We start from the raw sequence: 20,823 nt of genomic DNA on the forward strand, positions 1-20,823 counted from the left end.
TTCCAGAATGGAATGCTTTTACTTCTGAGAGATACTTTTTGCGTATTTTGATGGTGGTGTGATGCTGGGAACACCACCACGTTGTCCAAGAGCCTGATTATCAAATGCTGCTGGAAGCTGGGTGCCTGTTTTGTCAAAACACATTTCACAGAGATCTGGGCACATGGCAAGAGGGCCTGTGCACTTCTAAGGCAGAACTCAAGAGGGGTCTGACTAAAATGAGCATTTATTCCCTGGCTGTGGGACACTTGTCTGGCATGCTCAAGATCCAGAGGATTGTCTGGACAGATCCACCAACCTTTTTATACTCACTTTTCCAAGTCTGGAGAGCTCAGATGGAAAGATGAGTAATCATTTCCATCACACCCACTGTGTGACACAAAGCCCTCAGCCTGATTTCTGATATGCAAATGATTAAACCCCAACACTTTCTTGCCATGATTTTACTCCATTAAGCCTTGTCCTTATTAGGAACCTTGCCAGTTCTGGCTGTCTCCTCCAGCACTGCACATCTATAACCAAAGAGCTGTAGCCAAGTGAGCTGCCCTCTCTGAAGAAGGGCTGGAGGTCCCTTTGCCCAAGGATGGCCCTCCTTCCAGCACCCCACACTGCTGTACTCCATCCATGGCCCAAGTGCAGTTATTAATATACTTATATTGCAGGAATTATTGCTCTGTTACACTATGTCTTCACTCTTCCCCCATGCATTAACTGGTTGCTTGGAGCTTTGCAACCTTTCAAAGAAAATGCTTTGAAAAATAAGACTGAGGAGGCTCACGTTAAATTGGGAAATGAGCACGCCTTGCTGGCTACCCCGAGAAACTAGGACAGGCTTCTCTCGACCAAATCTCCAGGTATCTCTGAGGCAGTAACAGTCGGCACAATATTCTTAAAATACGCACAGGCTGATTAAAGGCTGGCTTACAGCACTCACTAGACTCGCAGCATTAGTGCAGGCTTTTAAAATCAAACAGGCGTGACAATTTATGAAAGAAACCTTCACCAAATGCAAGGCTGCTTGCTGGACCCCATTCCTTGCTCTCCCACCTCACAACACACCTGAAGCTCCCCTTGGGAAAGCCTGAAGCACTAAAGTGGGCACGAGCAGAGGTACCCACACCTTGGATGTCAGCCCAAATTCAAACCAGGAGCCGTTTCAGTGTTAAAGTTGGGTTCTAATCCACACTTCTCCAGGGCTTCTAACATCCAGCCACCATCCTGGCTTTGTCCCTTGCTGGGAGATGCAGCACAGATGTCTGAGGGGAAAGTGGAGGGCTGAGCAGGGACAGCGGGCCAATGGATCTCCAAAATGTCAGAGGACACAGCTGCAGAGCAGACTTTAAAACACATATCCCTTCCCAACAGGACACTTTTGCAGCAGGACAGATTTTCCCCCGTGCACCACACCCCAGGCCCTCTCATTCATGTGCCTGTCTCATACTGAAAAAGCTTCCTAGGTGGAGAGGAGCCGAGTGCTGCCGGGCCCTACGCTCCCCTCGGTGCCCGACTAAAGCCAGACCAAGAACCTTCCCCTCTGCGCTCTCACAGCAAGGGGAACAAGGGCTGCTTCCCTTCCACTGCTTCCCCACACTCCTCTCAAGTATCAGAGCACCCCCATGCCAAAATGAATTTAATATGGTGCTTTCAACCTCTTATTATGGATGAAGCAAAGCAAGACTAATAGTTTGGATTTACTTCTGTCAGTTTAAATTAAGGCAAGGTTGCAAATCTGGCTCTGTCGCGCCCATTACTCGACTGAGCCCACCCCATCCCAGCAGTGCCTGCTTACGACCCTGGCAGACCCCAGCTGTGGCAGATGGTGCCCTGGCAGGGTGTCACTGGCCATCACTGTTAGCTGGCACTGTTTCTGTGCCAGGCTCGGGGCTGTGGCACTCCAATGCCTGTGGAGGAGGGTGGGCTCCTCGACACCATCACCCTGCACTGACACCCCACAGCCTCGAGTGTGCAATCCAGCCAGCTCACTAACACCTCCCAATTTAAATATTCAGGCCACTTGGCCACAAATGTAGGTGCTTTTGTTCCTCTGCTCTTCCATGTGGATTTCAATAAACAGCTTTCAGCCACCTGTCCCACAGGTCACAATGCAGGGGACAGTTTAGCATCATGAAAAGAGCTATCAGGCAAACAGGTTTATGGATGAATGTTAATGTACAAATCCGCTGAACATAAATGGACTCTCTCAAATGAGATTCAGAAATAACTACAAGAAATATAGTCAGAGGTCACCAGAGAGACCTACTCGTAATGCTCGAATTTATACAGAATCATAAAATAGTTTGGGTTGAAAAGGACCTTTAATTATGTATTAATTACAATTAAAATGGATCTTAGTCCAATCCTCTGCATATACACAACCTCTTAGTGAAGGAAACATTGGCTCTAAAAAATGTCCTATAAAGCAAATTAAGTAAACACCTTTAAACAAAGCTCAGCAACCCTCCAAATCCAGGCAGGGAAGTTACAGCTCTCTTTAGCCTGTCCTTCATGGATCTTCACATCAGGCTGTGGAATCAGTCATAACTTTCCCATTTGTCCTTTGCAACATTATGACAATTTCCAAATAACTGGGAAGCAGCACAGAAGCATCAACTGGAACATGCTCCACTGTCCAAAGGCAAACTGCATAGTTTGGATTTAATTTGTATTTATATGGCTGTATTTTCCAGATGAAATGTGTGGTCTAAGCACAAAACACATCCAGAGTCTTCACTGCCTTCGTCCCAAACAACCAGGGCCCCACCTGTGCCTCAAAATCCTGTAGGGCATTCTGCCCTTCAGGAAGCTCTGTACTCCTCTGTTGAGAGATGAACAGTGCTCAAAAATTTTATTCTTCATGGAGGCTGTATTTAAAAAGATTTTCTACAGTCCTCGGTGGAGTTTCACATTTTGGATGTGTGACAAAACAGACATTATGTGCAAGGAAATTTAAGTTCTGACTGCACAAACTACCCTAAAGCTAAAACTTCAGCACTGGAAATGGACCAAATTTGACCCCTTGAATCAAATTGCTCAGATCTTCTGAACTGCTGCTAAAATAAAGGCATAGTTTTGTCCTGAAACCTTCCTGTTGCTCCTCAGCAGAGTTTAACTAGAGACCTGTCAAGTTTCTAGTCCACACCTCAAATAGCCTTGTCAAGTCATACAATCAGCAAGAAGCAGCCATGGCAGGGTTTTATTGTCAGGGAATGTAAACAAATAACAGGCAGTGCTGTTCATCTATCTCAGGTTGGTGCACATAATTTTAATTAAAGCATTTATGTAAATACAGATGCAAATTAGGTTCAATATAGCATCTGGCAAATTACTATCAAAGACCTGAGGCTACTGGCAAATTATCAGCATGAGCTCTCATGATGTGAAGGTATGAAATACAATCTTGGTCCAGACACTGTGTATTTTATTTGGCTTAAATTGGTAGTAAAATACCATACTGACACATAGAAAAGAAGTTAAATAGTCTTCCATTTGAAAAAAAGAGCACTAAGGAGGTAAACCAATGTCCTTAAAATTTGTCCTTTAGACAGCCTGTGTCTAGCAAGAAAAAAACCCTTTTTGCACTTCTGCAACACATACCAGAGAAACTCAAAGCATCTCTGAAATGGTAATTAATCCATACTCTCCCCAAGGGATATCTATTTTAAAGATGCTTATATGGAGCCTACATTCATCTCTCATTTGCCAAAGACTCACAGGGGAAAAGCCATAGAGATCAAACCTGGACCTTGGCCCTGCTCCTTCGCATTCTCATCACAAGACTTCCCCTCCACAAAAATCACAGGAACTCACTCACGCCAAAGAGGTGTGAACTTCTTTGGCCTAGATATCACTGCCTCAAACTAGTGTTAACTTCAGAACCTTGTTTAAATTGCAAACATTATTACAGGACAAGAAAAATAAAGGAAAACAAATTACAGGAGAAAAAACAAAACACTCTCAACATCTGAAAATTGAAGGAATCTTTGGATCATGCTGAAAGAATCTTATCTTTAGAAAATGAAAAGGTATGACCAAGGTAATCCTCATAGCGTTAGCAGCAGCAACTTCTGCTACTTCTTCCCTCCAGGTTGAATTCCATCTTTAGGGCCTTGGAAGGGGAGAGCAATTCTCCTTCATTCAGAAACACGCAGTGCTTGGAAAGAGGCAATAGCTCCTAAGGTTCTATGGCAGACTTGATCAGCATCAATGATGCTTAAGTACAAGCTTGGTATTTTCCCTGAAATACCCTTGCACATTTCCCAGGGTATGAAATTCCCACTGGCACTGACAGAAGTGAAATCACATTTCCAATTTATTTGGAACAGATGCATTAAGCTCCTTGGAAACAATTGTTATTACTGGCGATGAAGAAAAGGAGAAGGGAACACAGTAAGCTTTGGAGTTACACAGGTACATTCACAGCTTGACAAAATGTGACATATACGTGTCATATCATTACTATGACAGGAGTGTTTGGGGGACATGTAACTGGCATTTTGTAAGCATATGGTCACATAATGGCCCCTTCCTTGGCTCAGAATGAAAAAAACCCAGAGGAACAGGAGCTAAAGCAATGAAGCCATAGACTGGCCAGTTTGCATTCCTTTGCCCTGATATCAGTTATAATGACTGCACAGTCATTCAAATGCTCTGCTTATTGATGTGTTTGTCTTTAGCATCTTGCTTCCAAAAAACCCCAAGAAACATATAGAAATAGCATGTGTTGGTTTTGAACATGGCACACCAGTGTGAATTCCCACAGTAACTGTGATTTCATGGCTGCAGGGAGTGTGTGGAAAAGGGGAACAAGAAACGTTGATGTAATTAAGGAAATGATACTGAGGTCACACCTCCTATTATCTGTTAGAACAGGCTAAATGAGAGAGCTTTATGCTTCTGGAAATTGGACATCTCTACTTTCCATGGCTATTAAGAGAACTGGTGCACACACACACACTCACATATATATATATATAAATATATATATGTATATGAAACTTGCTGGACAGCAGTTAACATTTCAAGCTCTGCTTCTCCACAGCACGTTTGGATCTTTAATGGAGTACCTGCTCCAGCAAAATAATTTCCTGGGTCCCCTTTGCAAGAAGAAAAAGTGCAGAATTTCACTAGAGGCGGGGAGGGATCAAGACTGTTACAAAGGATGAGACACCTCCTATACTTATTTTGGGTAAAAAACCAAGCCAAAATCACAGCCTTACCTTGTATTGGTTCCAAGTCAGAGCCCACATTCCTAAAAGAGGCAAAGCTGGCAATCTTGACAATTTGTTGTTGATAATCACATCACAGTCAACTTTTTTCTTATCTGATGACTTAATCAGGCAATTTCAACAGATTGAATGATTGCACTAGTTTTGCCAAAAGCAGTAAGTGACTTTTCAACATACAAGCGAACAGATAAATAAGAGACTTGCAGGTCTGATGTGGCCTCAGCTGGCACATCCTTAGGGAATAGTTTGGAAATTGGTGATCCTGTACTGTACTCAGAAGCTAAGCCACTCAGGCAGCAACTCATTACCCAGGGACATGGGTGCATCAGAGGAAAAGGAGAAGGCAGGAGGGTATGGTTTCAGCCAGGCTATGGGAGAGGTTTTAATTCCCTGCCTGACTTTGTATAAACCATTTTTACTCCCCAGTGACTCTTCACTTAATTCTTGTAACAAAACCTTTCTGTATCACAAATACTGGTATGGTAAATACCCAAGAGGATACAAGGTGCTTGTATTTTAAGAAATATGAGCACCAATAAAAACCACTCTCTCTTCTACTCTTCCAGTGAGGCTTGGAATAACCCTGAAGTGTTTTTTTTGAGCAAAGAAATGTGCAACTCTAAATGCTAGGGAGGAAGAGCAGTATTTCATCAAAGGACCTCTACTAGCAGTCTAACAACATAATCTCTTGAAGGGAGACAAGGATTAGAAGTTGGTGCAGAAAGACATAGTGGTTAGTAAAATTACAAGTGTTTCCATCTTTCAAAACTCAAGGGGTCTTGAAAGAGGATGCTAGGAAGCAGGAAGGGAGTTGCTCTGCCCAAGAGGTAAAGTTGTCCCTTGTTTCCTCTGCATATTTTTCCACCTTTTATTTTTGGATCTCGCAACATTATCCAGCACTAGATGGCACATAGCTAGAATAACAGCCACCGTGCCCTGCTCCAGAGTGCAGCAGGAGTACTGGAACCACCCTGCAAAGAAGGGGGGTAAGAGGGAACATTAAAATGCATCTCTCACCTGTTTTGCTCAGGAGGATTTGAAAACACACCTTAAAAAATTTACAGGAACTAATTTCCCAGAAGTACTCCAGCAGCAGAGAAGCACCCATGTAACCTCGGACAGGGCTGTTGTGTCAGAGGCTGTGTGCACAGGAGCCCAGCCCCAGTTCCCTGCAGGCTGCAGGAAGGGCAGCCTCCCCGGCACAGGCACGCTGTGCCTCGGGCTGTGCCAGCACTGCAATCACACCTCTCCACGCACCTCTCCACGCACTTGGCCAGGACAGCTCTGCTGGCAGCAGTCTGCAGTGTAGGCACGGCTTAACCCCGAGCTATTTTCAGCAGAAGGCGCGATGCGAGCTAACTTCCCAGCCTGTGTCGTAATACAAAATCCAGCCTTTGTGCCTGGCTACACAGAGCTGCTCAGTCCATTGGAGGTGGGGACCATCGGATGCTGTCCAGTAAGAGCCAAGATGCTGATGCCATGAAACAAATGATTTATAAAACCCCCAACAGGACAGTTTTCATTGATATATAGCTCTAGATGAGCGCTGTTTTGGGCCCCATCACATCAGGTTAGTGCAGAAGGACCCAGCTATACAAGCAGGGCAGTCAAAAGGCCAAACTGCAATCCTTAAGCCAAGGAAAGCAAAATGCATAAACAGCATCACTGGAAAAAATGTGGAACTAACCCATCTCAAAGGAGATTAAACTCTTCTGAAAAGGCCATGTTTAGCAGGTGTCCCAGGACAGACAACTCAACCAGAAGCCATTTTATTTGGCTGGCTGACCTCTTCCCGTTTCTGCCCATGAACTGGTTTTGCCCTTTTGTCCCTTGATTTTAGGCCTGGATAACATTTACCTGTATCAGAATTTACTATGACCAAAAGTGGCTGCTGGCTAAAGAACCCACCAATCTAAACACACATGAAAATTAAAACACTTCCAACTCTGTGTATCACCCCTGAGGACACAGGCAAACACAGATATGGCTAATCAATATCTGGTTTCTGCCAAGAATGCAAGAGACCTGTAAAGTTCCAGTGAATTCTCGGTACCCCATGGATGACTTAGATGCCAAGACACCACTGCAAAGGCTAGACTTTAGAAACCACTTTTCAAAAACCTTAACAATCTTTTTTATCTTGACACAACTACATTGCCAGAAAAAAAAAATTAATTATGATTTGTAGCATCTTCTAAAGAACAGTCCAGTTCTCCGTCCAAAAGTGTTGAAATCAGGAATTTACCCAAGACTGCAAAAACATGCTTTCTTCTTGGAAATGTAGCTTGCAGCTGGGCTGCAGGCAGAAGATACATCTGGAATTTTTCTGCTGCCAGCCACTGTTATAGTTCATGTTATAATACCAATGACGGAAAGTTGTTGTTTCTACTGAAACCCCTCCTTCTTTCAGTTATTTTATAGGATACAGTCAGTTTCTACTTACTGGAAGTGTTAATTATCACTACATTTTCTCACATAATTGATATTTGATAATCAATGCCTTTGGCAGTGGTAAGACATGACCCCCAACATTCTGAATTACACTGATCTTCCCTCTGCTCAGGAAAAGATTTTACATCCCTCACCTTATTCAGCTTGATTCAGCCTCAAACTCAAGAGCTGGAGAAATGGTGTCTGTTTTGGACGACAGACTCCTCCTAACTACCAAGGCAAAGGTGAGGAAAAGGCTCCCAAAACGTATATGGAGCTTTGTGCCCATGCTAAGAGGCATACCTTTGTCGAGGAAGGGAGCAGCTCTACAAAAGGAGAGGTAATGGCACCCACTGGTAACTAAAGAACACCAGCGATCTGTTCTGCAGCCTCCACTGCAGCTGTCTCTAGAGGAGCTGCACCAGCCAACAGCCAGGGACTCGATTCTTACATCTACCCATTTCCCAGCTTTTGCAGGAATTACCTCAATGAAGAGGCACAAAAGCAGCTTAAGATCTGGATGTTATTCTTGTAGCAGTAGAATCCCAGAAGTCTTCCCCAGAGACACTTATGCTAGTTTTGAGGGCAAAACCAGATGGCATTCAGTATGCTGCTGGAATATTCCTGGAAATCAGCGTGACAAAGGAGTGCCATCAGCGCCTGCTGGAATCATACAGGGCACAGCATGACCACTAAGTTGTGTCTACCACATTCACCTTGCCATAGCTGAGTGAAATAAACATTAACTTAAACATTGTTTCAGTGAAGGGCTTTGAATTTCTACCCTGGGTCTGCCCCAACTTTGCTCCAGCAATTGAAAGGAATGGCTCCAGGAGAGAAACCAAGCGTCTGTTGCAATTTAATATAATGTGGGATGAAATATTCACACTCTGTAAGAAATAACGAGAAAGTTGTACCAGAGAATGCTTCTGATATAGATTTATTCTGCCACCTGGCTCCACTTCAGCACTACCTGCAACCCCAGAAGCTCAGAGTATTCAAGGCTAGTCATTCCTGACACATCCCTCATCTTCCAGACACAGAAGACCTTTTTTACTCTGAAGGCCAGCTGCATATGGGAAAGATGTTAAACATTGCACAAACTGGTCCACATTCTTGGAGTCATACCTGTTCTCTTTAAAGCAAATCTCCCTACTTTACCAAAAAATGCCTCCCACATGTATTTACACCAGTGTTCGCTCTGCAGATGGCTGTAGGAAAGAAATAGAGATTTTAATCTGTCTGGTGCACCACCAGCTGAGCTGCAGTTGGGATTCAGTGGACAGACTCTTTATTGCTGGTAGACTTAACTAATGAGATGAACACAGTTTTATCTCCAAAATCTGGATGGAGAGGTAAAATAGCTTCCCTGCTGTTTCTTGGTAGCGGAGAGAACTAAAACAACTGGCTCCTTCCCAGGGAAAGCACTACTCACTGCTCATTTCTACAATCATGTAGGAGCTCTGTTTAGAATGGGACAGGAATGACTTGTAGTAATGGCTTCAGATGAGGCTTAGCAAGTGTCCCCCTCTTTCACACTAAACAGACTTCAATCAAAAGTATCATCACAGTTTGGAGCAAAACGTTTCCACCCTCTGCTGGCTGTCTATTACTTGACTCCAGGCAAAATGTTCAACTTTTGTGCCTCAGTTTCCTCGCCACTTAAGAGTAATAAAATATCCCGTGGAGGTATCAATTACACCTTGGTGCCTATATAGGAGGATGCAAAGGAAAGCACTACAGGAACCACAGATCATCAATAAAGCATAAAAGACTCTGTCACCGATGCTTCAGCAAACCACCAGCTCACTCAACCTCTAGAGCCAGATGTGCAGCACTAGCTCAGAAAGCCAAAAAACAGGAAGAAGCTGTCAGGTTCTTCATATTCATGAGCTTTTTAATAAAGCTCAACAAAACTTGGAGGCATGTTCTCTGCTGTTGCTCTTGCCCTTTTGCACAGCGAGCAAGTCATAAATATTTCAGGGGAAGAGTCCAGAAAATTTGCAATACTGGTCCTAGCCTTTTACAGCATTAATGAGCAGGCCATTAATAGTTAATGAAGCAGCTGCTGGTGATCTCAGAGGTAAAGGCAAGATGAGAACAGTAGTGTCTGCCCATTCACTACAGTGTGATAATGTGAAGGAATGGCTTGATCCTTCTATCAAATTCTCCCCATCACAGCAAGACCCAGAAGCTTATCACAGGGCTTGCAGCTGAACCACACACAACCTCCTGCCCCACTGCTGTCACCCAGCAGGGATGGAGGCTACTGGAAGTGGTCTGAACCACCTGTCCTGATGCTCTGGCCATGTCTGTGGGACTGCAAAGGCCTCAGTGCTGTGTCTTACGTTTAAGACTAATGTTCCAAACAATCAGGTAGGACCACGCAATGCCTATGTGCAGGTATGGACACACCCCATAGCCACACATACATAAAAATGCCAATAAAAAGAGTGGGGGTTGGGGCCTTTTAAAGGTGTCAGCTGTTTGCTCAAAGCTGCACTTCGAAAGCTAAATTCACAATACAACTGGGCAGCCAACTTCCAAGAACTGTTTCTGTGATTTCAGCCTCAGATTCAGCGAGGACTTTGGTGAAAAGGTATTCTTGCTGTACTTACTCTTTAGTGTATCTGAACTGACATCCCTTGGTTGTGTGTTTGCAGACAGGAAAGCACCTTACAAACAAGAAGCCACCTTTTGGCAACTCTACTTGCCAGGAGCTTTACCAAGGAAAGGCACCACTGGCCGGGCTGCTTGGTGCAACTGCAGCCCTGCAGCCCATGCAGGGGCAAAATAAATGGGCATGGCAAGAAGAATTGGGTAAAAGTTTGGACACTGCCAAACTCAATTTCCTTTGTTTTGTCCCTGTTAGTATCACTGATTTTTAAAGTATGTAAAAAATTTTCCATCTTCCTCCACATTCATGTGTATGTGGGTCTATCAATCCCAGCACAGTAACTTCCTACTGGTCTAATTGTAACAGGTAAATTGCGGAGAGACCCCCACCAATTGTGCTCTGGGGAGTGTTTAGTGTGACCCCATGCATGCAGGAATTCAACACCACAAATCAAACACACTAATAGTGTCAGTCCTGCTGGCTCCAGGAATAATCAGTCTCCTGGATTCCAGCTCACATCACATCTGGATTGTCACAGATTTTCTGTGGTTTTCTGATAGGGGTCTGTACAAAAAGCAAGGATTGGTAGCAGAGAGGCTCCTTGAAGACCCCCAGGTGGATAGGGACAGCACAGACCCACCTTCTTCAAGAGCAAACTGAGTGGGGTTTGGATGCAATCTGAGTATCTCCCTTTTATGTAAGTGTCCTTAGCACAGAGTGCAAAAGTTCATCTGTTCCAGCGTTCAGGACTGGCAGTCAAGAGCCTTGCATTCAAATGGAAGAGAAAAAGCAAAAGAAAAGCTTAATCTCAAAGTTACAGTCTTAATTCCACCCTCCAAACCAGAGATGTTTTAGTAGTGCAGGAGTCAAAGGCAGCTGCAGCACTGGGCCCTTTGTTAAATCACTACCCTTTGTTAAATAACTAGCTACGATTTACCTAATCTAGCCACAGGTTCTCACTGAAGGGACAAATAATATCCCCATCAACACCCCAGTCTCACCTAAGCAATGAGCTTCCTATAGCACCTCCTGAGCTGATCCTCTAGTTTTCAACAAAACTGGTCCTTGACTTTTCTCACCTTCAAATATGATTCTGCCTGCTGCTCTCAATGCAAATCAAAGGCGACCTTAGCAGATCCTCACTGCGCTAAGACATAAAATAAATTTATTAAGTTAAATTTAAAGTAGTTATGCTATTCTGTAATGTTATTAAAAACTATTATTTGCCAAACATGCTCTGGAAAAAAATTACTACTCAGACTTAATAATAAAGTACATAATTAGCAGTGAATGTATGGTGCCTCTTTTAAAATCCACAGCATGTAATGATCCTTCATGCTTTGAGTGGGGAGTGTCTTAAAGTCATCGTAAGCATTGATTTAAAGACTTTAATACCCTGAACTAATTTAAATCACATTAAGGATGAAACGTCACATAGGAAGAACCCTGACAAATCCAGATGTGTGTTGGGCTGTTCCTCACTCTCACACCATCTATTTTACATAATTTAGGAACAAATATTTTAAAACAGCAGACAAGTAAAAAAATATCTTTAATGACCAAAAACACTATCTAACCTAAAATGTTTCTTTATCAACTTCCCATTAGCTGCCTGTTTAATTTAAAAAAGAAGGAAAAAAAAAGCCAGCATTTTACCTTCTCCTCCAGCTACACGGCAAAACTTTTAATGATAAGTGTGTGTTACATTTTCTGTTTCCAACCCTTTGAGAACTTATTTTTTACTGATTTTACAAGACAGAAAAGGGACATGGGCCATTCATGCACTAGCCAAAAATTTATCAAGCTGCAACCCCAAACAAGACCCCAAAATGAGTATCTGTAAGCTGCAAAGACCAGTAATAAAGGGTTCCAAACCACAGTCCTTTTCCACTGCTGTACAGACCAGCAATCACAAATTTGAGCAGGAGAAGGGTCTCTCAGCCAATCTGTGCCAGAAGCTCAGCATGGAACTCACCTGGAAGATGCTACAGCAAGGCCTAGATACACAAGCCCAGCAGTGACCTTGCAACAAACATTAGGAGCATCCACCCTGAGACTCAGTAAAAGGATCAGGATAAGAGAGAAGGAACAAGTAAAACCCCTATCTACACAGGGATGAACAAAATACAGGCAGATTAAAAAAAAACCCAACAAATAACTAAAGCATGTCAGATGGAAACATGGACCAGTGGAAGTGGTCCTACTGCTCGTGCCAGTGAGAGGCAAATCAGAAAGGATGCCTTGAGTACAAGGCAGGTAACTGAAAAATACAATCAAATTCCAGCCTTGGCTGCAGAAATCAATACAGAGAGGAAATTCAGGTATGAATTCAGGTTTCCTGTGCAAATACACCATTCAAAATGCATCAAACTACAGCTCACACCACTCCCCACAACGTATCTAAAAACTAAAAGCATGGCAGAGCCCAGGTGATAATTCCCATCCCTCTTGTTGTTTGCTACCATCTGTAAGTAAAGCAGCCTGCAAACAGCTGCAAATTCTTTGCCAGACAGTACTGCATACCATTTACATCATCACCAATTTTGGGATGTGGTTTGTGTTAAAATACCCAGACTCACTTTACCCAGAGTGCCTCCTATTCAATAGCACATTTCAAAGCAGATACCTCTCCCCATCAAGCACCACAACAGATGGAAAAGTGCTCTCCTTGTCCTGTGAGCACCCTGCCAGAGCAAGCTCCTTGCTGGGATTCGGATGGAGCCCTCCAAAAAAACGTCAGGGGAAGGAACAGACTGGTAGGGGAAGAGGTGAAGGAAGAGTGTACCGCAAAGAAATTAAAAATGCAAACCATGTGCTCAACAGTGATCTTCCTCTTAATTGTCTGCACAGGGTGCAGACAGGGATTTGTGTACTTTATTTTTTTTTTAATTTAGAAGAACCTTATATTTAAGCCCCCCAGAATTTTTATGGGAGAATTGCAGAGGGCTCAGCATGGAACTGGAGCCAGCTGGCAAAAGGTGTCTGGTGCCTGCTTACCCCTTGCACCCTAGGGTGGTAGACCATGAGGTTGAAAGAACTCCCCTTGAGCGCTTCATGGTGAGAACAAAACATTCACTGCTCACCAAGAAGAAAGAACAGAGCAAGGAAAAAGAAGTTCAGATTTCAGATTAATTTTAAATCCATCAACTCAGTGCTCTGATTTGTTGCTGGAGATGAGATGGGGCTAGAGCTAAGATCATTCCTATGTACAAGCTCTTTTCAGCTTAAATATTACTGTGACACTCCTCTCCTAGCTTGGACACGTACCGAGTGTTTGCATGCTCTCCTGGACCATCACACAGAGGGTAAACACATAAAAATAAGGTTGATAAGGCTAAGATCCAGGATAACAGGACAAACAAACAGAATCTAAGGCACTTCAAGTGTATTTAGAGTTGAAAGCAAAATCCTTCAGATAGCTAAGATTTTTTTTCCTTTATCTGATTAAATGTGGATCTTGAAACTGGCATTTGCCTTAAGCAGTATTTCCCAAACCACCTCACCCCCTTGACATCACCAAGGCACAGAGGCAAGATGCCAACAGATATACAGAGGAGGGGCATCCTGTGAAAACTATTTTAGCAACAGTGAAATTGTGAGGATACTCTAAAGAGACGCCAATTTTAAAGTAGTTAAGAAAACATCTCACTCCAAACACATTCTTTCTTGTCATTCCAGCTGTTTTAAAACACATGTAGAGCTGACTCCTCTCCTATGCTGAAGAATCCCAGACAGGCAGAGGGAAGTAGAGGCTGCTTTGGGTAGCACTTTACTCTGAATTTGTTCATCACCATTTGCTCCTGGAAACTTCTTACCCGCCGTAGTTGGGCAAAATCCTGCAGGTCCTCAGTGGCCACCAGCCCCTGTCCTTGGCAGCCTGGCATGGGCACACAGGGGCCTGATGTATTTGCCAACTCTTCCATGTGGCAACCCCTGGCACTTTCCCTGGTTTGAAAACCCCAGGTGAAGCTTTCTCAGCATCATCAGCCAGCTTTTTCAGCCGGCTTCTCTAGGAAAACTAAACCTAGCCCCCAAAATGGTCACACGACAGAGCTGGCAGCTTCCTGGCAAGATACTTGTACCTGAGCACGGGTTGGGAGGACCTGTGCCTTAGGTTAAAGCCCAGATAAAAGGGCCACTGTCTCTCAAAAAAAAGGGTGCAAAGCCCTGAGATATGAGAAACAGATCCCAAAAATGGTCACGACTCCTGGTACTGAATATCACTTGTTTGGTAATGAGAAGCAGCATCGTAATGGTAACAGGCTGCAGGAGACGACATGGGGATGCCAGCAAATAAATACATGAGTGATAAAGGACTCTGTAACTACCTTTGGCTGAGCAGAAGGAAGGCACTGGTGTCCTGGTCCCAGGGGTGGGAGCAGTGACAGTCATGAGGACTTCCAGCCAGGCAGCCAAGCGCTCTCCCCGGGAGGGAGCTGAGCACTCAAACAACTTCCTCGCCTTTCAATCATATGGAAATAAACAACACTCTTCACAGAAGACCAGGAAGGGGAATCTCTTTGGAAAAATGCAGAAAAAAACAGCTTCAGGGGAAACTAGGATTCTTTGGGATAACCCCATCTTCCACGATTTTCAAGAAAGCTGTACCAAAGCCTGGAAGACAGCAAGCACCAAAGCTTTTAACAGCAGTGTGCTCCCAGCATATCATTTAAATAAATCAGTTTCTGGAGAGACAAAAGACAAGGAAAAACTCCCTGTGGTGCCTGACAGTTTGTGCTCAAGAAGATGTTGGAAAAAAAAACCACACAACAAGACATATTTTCTTTTGAGGTGGGCGGTAGGAAGAGGGGTGGGGAAGGAATATCCCCAGAAACACTCGAGGCCAGAACCATCAGGACTTTCCTTCATTTTGTGCAAAAGTGAATCAGCAGCGCTCTGCCAGCCCGGCTGCAAAGCCTGGAGATGCTGCCGCTGTCTGCTTCATACTGGCTTCCACTGGCATGAGAGGAGGCAAAAAGCTCCCTTCATCACTTCCCAGGCCACCACCCCACACACTTTGAAACCCTACAAAACTTAACTGCTTCCAACTGGTATCCTCCTGGATTTGCATCTTGCTAGTAGGATTTAAGAAAAAGAACAAGTATTTTCCCACTTCTGCTATCTAAGTGAAGTGCAACAAAAAGTAACTGAAACTAATAAGCATGAAATTAGGTTGAGAAATATAAAATATAAATGTCCAAAACTCAGAGTGAGGAAAGAGAACACACACATCAGAGGCAACAGAAGGGGCACAGAGTCCTTGAGACATACTGGTGTTTTATTAAATCCCTCTGACAGTGCCTTCAGCAGCAGCTCAGAACCTGCTTTTTTTGGGTGGTATTTAAAAAAACCAAACAAACCACAAATACCAAGATTCTGCTTAAAAAGAAAGGAACCACATTCTTCCCTATTCAGTTTTGCACACAGGACTTCTTCCTCTACTCATGAAACTGGACAAGAGGTTAAATCCCAGCGAATCTGAGGCTTCCTTAGTTATGGTCACTGACACAAAAGAAGCAAGAAAAGCTCTCTCCATTTGTTTGTTGGATGGGGTTTATTTGTTTTAAGCTCCAGTGAATTAAATATGCAGTCTTAATGCTTATTAAAAATTGTGGGAACAACATACAATCAACTACAAAAGAGAAGCCAAAATAAACAGGTAATTTGAGGTTGCAAGTTTATAAAAATATTTAGTATTTAAGAGAGGAAAAAAGGTCAGGATAGGCAGAATGGGGGGAAAAAGTGAAGGAAAACCCAAGATTTCTTGCCTCTAATAGACTCAATAAATAAATGAAAAGCCATTCAAGATGTTCCCATCCCATCCAACCCACTGCTCACATGAAATCATTCATCCCCTTCACCAGCGCCAACCGAGACCACACTGCAAATCACAGCATCAAAATACTACAGGTTAAAAGCCAACACTAAAGATTTATATCTCTACATATCACTTAAGAAAGGAGGGAGAGAAGCAGAGGGCTGCTTCTCTTCAAAGTCAAAGCGAAGGGTTTGCTAAGTGGAGTAAGACAAGGCAAGTCGCTTTGCTTTTCACCTTGCAACAGGAAAGAAGACTAATTTCAGGCTGTGGATGAGTTTACTAAGTGAACTAAAATACACCATGGGCAGGTAATACCAGTCTTGAGGAAACTCTGTGATTTGCACAGAGCCATTTGCATTTGCCAGGATGTGCCCATTGCTGTGATCCAGAGCCTCCACTGCCTGTACCCGGAGGAGGGGCTGCACTTAGCTGGGGCTTAACTCCAGCAGTAACAAGGGTTTTCCAGAGCACAGGCTCGATGTGCAGACCTGCACAAGCACATGACAGCAGGCATGTCTGCATGGGCACATCTCACATCGGGTCTGTACCACCGCTTACCATGCGCTGTATCAGCCCAGGGCAGGATGTGCCACTGAAGCAGCTGCGCTGGCAAAACCCTCGAGAGAAAGGGCAGCCAAGTGATATTATTGCCAATGTCCCATACTGAGACAGGGCAGGGATGACAAACCCACTGTCAGCACATTCACCTGAGGATAAAGTGCTTGTGGGATGCTGACCAGACCAAAGCACTTGGTAACCCGCCTAATGAGATATTTAACAGTCTCACTTTTTACCAAAAACTGTAGCCATGGGACAAGGAGCAATAGTTTTAACCTGAAAGAGTGTAGGTTTAGATTGAGCATCAGGAAAAAAATTAAAGATCCCTTTCAACCCTAGCTTTTGAACCATGCAGACAGAAACTGAATCCAAGGCTGAGCCTGGACCATGGCACTATTGAACCTGCAGTCTGTGTGGGTGGGAGTTGTGGATCTCTGCAAATTCCTCCCAGTAAGCCTGTAATAATTACTCAGAGAGGCAAGCAAGTGGTGAGCAGGCTGCAGTTTGCTAGATCAGGTCTCTGCTGGACAACAGCCTGGAGAAGATATAAACCGCAGATGTTGTTGGGGAGGCTTGTTCTCAGAGCAAAGCTGAATTCCCTTCCCCTGCCCTGCTTCCAGCACCCAGTGTGTGCCCGTGCCCCTTCGCCAATGCGCAAAAGGTCGTCAAAACTCACTGTAAGCTCATCCCCTCCACTTGTGATGTACAATTTCTAACCATGCAGGTGTTCCAGATCACCTCTTCCCCATTTGCCTCCCAACCCTTCCTCCCCCGTCACCCCTCCGGATGGCAAACGCTGCCCTCCATCAAACACTGACAGGAGCCCCCCAGAGCCACCCCACCCAGGGCACTGCCCACTGCAGGCCAGGCACATGCAGTCTCATCCATGAATTCACAGAGATGCTGCACCACCTCCTCAGCTAAAACAATCTCCCAGGATGACTTTTTTAAAGTCCCCTCCTAGCTGCCAACACCTAAACCTTCTCTCCTTGCCTGTGTCGTTCTGTCTCTGCTCGCTAACAAAACCAAACCATCTGAGCCTTCTGCAGTGCTAAATACACAAAATCGTTTCACACCTCTCCTTCAGTTTCACCAGCACACTCACAATACTGGTCATTCTACATAAACCCAGCTTATGGAAAATTCAGTTTTCACTTTATAAAGTCGTTTGGGGTCCCACGGTTCTGAAAAAAGCTTGCCAAATGCATTGTCTTATTTTCAAACTCACACCATTTTTACAACCCCAAGAGCTAACTTTTAAAAACAAAACAACCAACCAAACAATCCTCCTGGCTTGCAAAGGCATGGTGGTTTTGGGGAAAGGGCTGGCTTGGTGTTTTCTGAACTGTCTCTGGAAGGCAAGGCTGGAAAGGAACACTCTCCCCTTCATCTTCCAAGCACCCAACTTATTTTATTTCCATTTTGCTACATCTTCACAAACCAAACTCTCAAATATTACCCCATATGAAAAGTATTTGAATTATTCTGCAAATCAACAGCTCTTCCAGCTTTTCAGAAAAAAAAACAACTTACTGCTACCCTGGGACTGAACTGTATCATTACATCCTGTAAACTTCAGATCTATTGAAAGGTTGATAAAATAAACTAACCACAAATATTAGTTCCAGCTGATGTGACACATGTAAACACACCTTGACAGAAGACAAACAATTATCTTAATGGCTTTAAGTTAAAGCCTTTATAGATTATTTTAGTGCCAACTTTTGTTTATTACATACTTTCAGTATGAACAAATACCATCATGGAGATGTGCAGTAACTTTTAGGGGAAGAACACACTTGCTGAATTGCCATCACACTTGAAAGAAAGTCAAGCTACAATTACACTCCATGCAAAATGTGAATGCAGTTTTACCTGAAAGCCATGCTGAAATCTCAGGGAATTCAGCTGTGACACTGCATGTTTCTGAACAAATTCTAATTAAAATAACTCTATTTATTTCCAGTGGATATTTCCATTCCTTAAGTGGACACAAAGAAAATTAATTTAGACATGGATCAAAATATCCCAACTAGAAGAGACTCCAAATAGTATTTCTGAGGATCATCCAAGTTAGGGCAAAACAAAAAGAAATAAAACCTGAAGATGTCACACATGCAAATACAGTGATGTCATGTCTGGCATTAAAATCTTTGTCTTTTACGAGGATGAGCAAAACCTGCTGTGTTCTCATTCCAGCCTGGAGCAATTTTAAACTGGTTTGAAAATGCAAAAAGATGCCAGTAACTTTACTATATTTAATGGTGGCTTTTTTTGACTTTTAATAAAAACACAATAAAACTTTCCCCTCCCCACAAGAAAAAACACAAATGTGACACTACAAACTCAGGCTGCTTCATATGACGGATTATTCATTTCACAGATACTGACTAGAAATTGCTGATTGTAACTAGAGTAAAAAGGAAAAAAATAAGTGGAATTTTGAGAGAAAGCAATTGGAAGGAGTGTGCTACTTTCAAACACTGACAGCAGGAAACTGTGTCCTGTGTGACAAAACTCTGACAGCTGAACTCTTGGGGTAGACAGGCAGGAAAAATGTCATTTTAAAAAGGTGAGTAATCACAAGGTCTTTGGGCTGATGACTGAGATATGAACACCTATCCATGCTTTCTGGCACTGAGTTTACAAGAAGAGAGGACAGACATGGGAGAGTTCATGGCCATTACTTCCTGCAGAAGCCTGAGGGGATAAACATGCATATGGGGGCAAAGTAAAATAAGGACCAGCCAATCCTTAGCATTTTTATTCTTCCCAATTGCTGGCCAGTACCTTGCTTTCACTGATCCAGAAATCAACTTGCAATTCTGTTTCAAAGACCTGCAGGGCTCATACAACACACCACTACAGAAATATATTACACTGGCAAAGCACTCTGGTCACAGATACCTCTTAATAATACTGCTCATCTACTGGTCTAATAAAGCCACGGCAGCACGCACCACTCTTCATTCACATGTCATTTCACAGCAAGGCTGCATGCATGAGGTTTCTGCTAGAGACATCGGATCTCCTCTAGTTACATCTGTGCCTCCGCGACCCAGCCCCGGACAGGAGAGAAAAGCCCCGCACAAAGTTTAATCTGTGGATTAAAAGGCACCTCCCTGGCAGCCTTGAGCTGTGACCCCGCTGGTGCTGCAGGAGATGCCCTGTGCTGTCACACAAGGCAATGCACACTGCGCTGCTGCTGCGGGACCCGGCGGCCACGAGCTGCTGATGCCCAGCAATCCGGGCCACCAGCTCCCCTTCCCACCCAGCCCAGAGTCCTCCTCTTCCCTCCCATTCCTACTTCTCTGGATGTTTTCTCCCCTTTTGCTCTCCACCTTCCAACGCAAAACTTTGCTCTGTTCCCCTGCACGGCAGGACCCTCGCAGGTTCACAGGCTTTTCCCCGGAGCACCTGCCCCAAGAAAGGATGGGAGCCGCCTGGGCAGCCAAGGGGCGAGGGAGCAGAGCCGTGCTCCGCCTCCCCGGCCGTCTCCCGCAGGAGGGATCCCAGGCTCTGAACGAACAAAAGTGCTCAGGAAAGAGCTGGGAACACGGATACCACAAAGTCAGACAGGTACATCCCTGAATCATTTCCAAGTTATATTCCTAGCAAAGGAGGGAGGGGGGCGGAATCAGTTTCCTTCCCTGTCGCCTTCATCCCAGGGAGAAGGGGAAAAAAAAAAAAGAAGACGGTTCTGTGATGTCTTTGGAAACCGGCTAAAACAAGTCACCTCTCATTAAAAAAAAAAAAAAGTGGATGCAACGTGCCAAAGCCCGAATTTTCCCCAATCTTCCCATTCCGGGGAAAATAAAATGCCAGGGGAAGGCAGAGCCTTTCACCGAGGGTGGAGGAGGGATGGAGCGGGGCGCCCGGCTCTGCCCCGCCGCGGTCCCGGCTCGGTGCCGCCGCTCCCCGCAGTTACCGGCAGCGAGCCCCGCGCCACGGCCGCGGCGTCACGGGTGGGAGGGGGGCCGCCAAAGAGGGGAGGGAGGGCAGGAGGAAGAAAAAAAAAAAATATCAAAAATTAAAGCAGAAGAAAGCGCTGCCAAGTGCGGCCGCGGGCGCGGAGCCACGCGCGGCGGCGGCGCCGGGCCCCTCCCGCGCCCCGGGGCGGCTCTGCCCCCCCGGCCCGGGAGCCGCGGCTCCTCGTCAGGGACCGCGCTGACAAA

At 44.5% G+C, this 20,823-nt stretch overlaps 1 protein-coding gene across 18 annotated transcripts in view; it reads right to left on the reverse strand.

The window, feature by feature from the left end:
- ZHX2 (zinc fingers and homeoboxes 2) overlaps positions 1 to 20,823 on the reverse strand; it is a 74,935-nt gene that overhangs the window by 52,111 nt on the left and 2,001 nt on the right. The window contains exon 1 of one of the 18 annotated variants that reach the window (XM_086882795.1): positions 14,601 to 14,790. The exons of the other annotated variants lie outside the window; for them this stretch is intronic. The gene's annotated coding sequence lies outside the window, so the exon portion shown is untranslated. Of the gene's footprint in view, positions 1 to 14,600; positions 14,791 to 20,823 lie in introns of those variants that run through there. 18 annotated transcript variants of the gene reach the window in all.

Source organism: Cyanistes caeruleus, chromosome 1 (assembly GCF_971803275.1).
Source record: "Cyanistes caeruleus chromosome 1, bCyaCae1.hap1.1, whole genome shotgun sequence".
Lineage (NCBI taxonomy): Eukaryota > Metazoa > Chordata > Aves > Passeriformes > Paridae > Cyanistes > Cyanistes caeruleus.